This window comes from Nicotiana sylvestris, chromosome 11 (assembly GCF_000393655.2).
Source record: "Nicotiana sylvestris chromosome 11, ASM39365v2, whole genome shotgun sequence".
Taxonomy (NCBI): Eukaryota; Viridiplantae; Streptophyta; class Magnoliopsida; order Solanales; family Solanaceae; genus Nicotiana; species Nicotiana sylvestris.
In genome coordinates, this window is record NC_091067.1 from 148,948,950 (window position 1) to 148,952,065 (window position 3,116).

The 3,116-nt window shown below is 31.0% G+C and overlaps 1 long non-coding RNA gene across 1 annotated transcript; it reads right to left on the reverse strand.

Moving 5' to 3' along the window:
* Positions 1-1,513: 1,513 nt before the first annotated feature.
* LOC104237743 (uncharacterized) lies at positions 1,514-2,743 on the reverse strand. The gene is made up of 2 exons (XR_713710.2): positions 2,215-2,743; positions 1,514-1,793 (listed from the first exon to the last, which is right to left on the reverse strand). It is a non-coding gene; the product is annotated as an uncharacterized lncRNA (long non-coding RNA).
* Positions 2,744-3,116: the final 373 nt, after the last annotated feature.

Sequence of the window (3,116 nt, forward strand, 5' to 3'; positions counted from 1 at the left end):
CTCAAATTTTGTATACTGACTTATGTATATATTTTCAATGAATTTCAACTATACCCATCGAAAAAGTTCCTTTTTTGCTTAGATTTTTGGAATATTATATATATATATTTTTTTTGTATTTCGTCACCCTATTTGCTACCTCATCCATGAAATTTCCTTTCCGTCTTGCATCTAATGTTGCTAATCACGCTTAAAAATATGGAAGGTGATTTTTGCATGTGATTCTTTGAGAGAAAGAATCTTATTTATTTGGTTTTTCAATTTTTATATGTACTTGACTAGTTTTGGTAAATCTATAACTAATAGTTAGAGGTTGGTAAGTTGAGACTTATTTGGGACATTTGTGTAAGTTTTTCCTTTTTTTTTTTTTTTTTTTTACACCGATGGCCTTTGCTTAAAAGAACTTATAAAAATGTGCAATACACCCTTAAAGTTTTAAATGTTTAATAAATTAAAACTTAGGACATTTCTTACGACTCTGAACATCATAAATCCCTAGCAAAAGAGTTACAATTTAACGATCTGCTCCACAACTTTTATAACTTCAACTTCAATTACCCCCTTTTTCTAAAAACATAAAGGGTCCAAATATGTCATTGAACTATGCGTGAAAAAGAGAATTTACCTATCGTTAATATTTTGGCATATGTGTATACCATCCAATACTTTCTTCAAATACGCCCTTATTTTAAACGGCCCCATATGAGATCATATTTGGCTAAGAATTAAAAAAATGAACAAAGGCAAATTCGCTCCATTTCGTATAATTCAAAGGCATATTTGAACCTTTTTCATTTTTTAAATTCATAGTCAATATTGTGGAAACGCATACGTACTTGCATTTATATTTTATTTTTTTTATTTGGATAGTAACACATTAAAGATTCTTGAAACAGTCGAAAGAAGACAATTAGTCTGTGCCCAGCAAGGGCACAAGCTTGTCGAGGGTAACAGATGCTTGTCGAGGGTAACAGTATTTATTACTAGTTTAGTCAAAATCTTATTACTTATCATTTAATTAATTTGGCGTGTTTACTCCATACTTATCATTATTTATAAACATTCTTTAATATTAACTACCTATTCGTTTCACTTTACAATACTACCATGGCCGGCTGCAACTTATGGATTTTTATGTCAAAGCTTTCAACAAAAAGAAATGGCAATTAAGTGCATTAAGTTTTGGCGATACACAGGGTCCGAGAAAAGGCTAGGCTACATTGAGTCTCATGTATGCAGTCTTACGTTGTATTTTTATTGGAAACTATTTTCATGTCTTAAACTTGTGATAGTCACACGACGATTCCATTAAAGCTTTCAACAATCCGATCAAAACTATCAATTAGTTTTTTTTAAAAAACTTTAGTTCATTAATTTTAAGCTTATGTAAGTAGTTTTTCGATAAGCTTGGTCAATCATAATTGATGTTACATTAAACATTAGTCATGGAGCTGGTAGCCGCATATTACGTACGCACCTCAATAAAGCGAACAAAAATACAATACTAATAAAATTAATTTCTTAACAATTACTTATTCAAGTAATTAGAGTTGCATATACGCATTGGAGGTAATTCAATAATCAAACAATTACAGTTAGTTAACAAAAAAATGATAAAAGACTACAATTCAATCTAGTACGTCTAATTACATCAATTTGAAAGAGATTTGATATTAACACTATTCAAACCAACGAGCTTTTCCTGCCATCTAAACCTTACTATTTTTTCATATAACTCTTACACATTATTACCAATTGGAAATAACCACAAACTATTCTTGGTCATCAACACACTGATCACAAGCAGAATTACAGAGCTAAATTAGTACATAAAATTGTGATAAAAGCAAAATTCCATAATTAACTGTTTCAATTACCCCAAAGAGAAATCCGTGCATACTGAATATTTGAACAATCCAAAAAAAAAATTAAAAACAGATTTGCAATTCACTTTGAAAAATATTTTTAAACATACCAATGAACAAACAACTACAAGCTTCATGGCATTGTTAGCTCAAACAAGTTTACGACTCGGGTCCCAAATGTTATGGCAGTATCTAAATCCAATTTTATATTCAAATAGACAAGATATGTAAATCAATAATTGTAATCACTTGTTCAACAGATAAGAACATGTAGTTTCTGAAATCCTTTCTCATAAAAAACAACAAGTGGTCCAAATCAAATTACAGAGTCAAAATCGAGGAAATGTACCTTGCTCCAATAGAGTAAAAAAGAAACAATGATAAGAAATGAATCTGGATCTCGGCAATGCAGTGAACCAGCAGCACACAGTAGTTTCTTCGATTCAAAAGCTTTTACCCAGGAAATGTGCAGCAAACCCGTTAAACTTGAAAACAACTATCGGCTCTTCTTCTCTTTTTTTTTTTGAACTTTTCTTTAGTTTTGAAGATTTCTGATTTTCAGATCTTCATTTGTGTTTTTGTTTTAGCTTTGTTTCAGCCATTTGTGCATTTCGCGTGTGTCAATCATGAATGAAAGGTGAGTGAAGGAAAGAAGAAAAGAAGGGGAGGATGTTGGTTTTTTAGAGAAATCAAGCCGAAGAAGATGACCTGGGGCGCCGTTTCTCTGTATCTCTAAGGGGTAAGGGATCTGATCATCTTGTATTGGTTGTGAGATGAAGAAGCAACATCGTGTTTTGGGTATTGAAGAAAAAGGGGGATCTCCTTCTCTGCGGCGCTGCCTTTTGTCTGGGATCTTTTTTAGGTCTCCCCAAATCTGATCTCTTTAGTGCCTTAGCTCCCCTTTTATGTGATGGATTAGGGTATAAAAAATGAACAAAAGGGGTAATGGGTCAAATGGGTATTGGTATTGGAATTGGGTTGGGGTTTAGAATTGATTTGGGCCTTTAGGAATTGGCCCAATTTTAAAAGAAACAAGACCAAAAATACATTCTTCCTAATTTCCTTTTCTCCTTTTTCTTTTTTTTAATTAATTAATCTATTTTTGTAGAAATTAAAATTATTTATATATTTTTAACATTAAAACAACTAATTAACTTAAAACTAAAGAAAAATGTAAATTTAAAAGACTACAAGTTAAATATGTAAAAATGACAATTTTTAGGATTTTTTTCTATGATTTAAAAATATTAA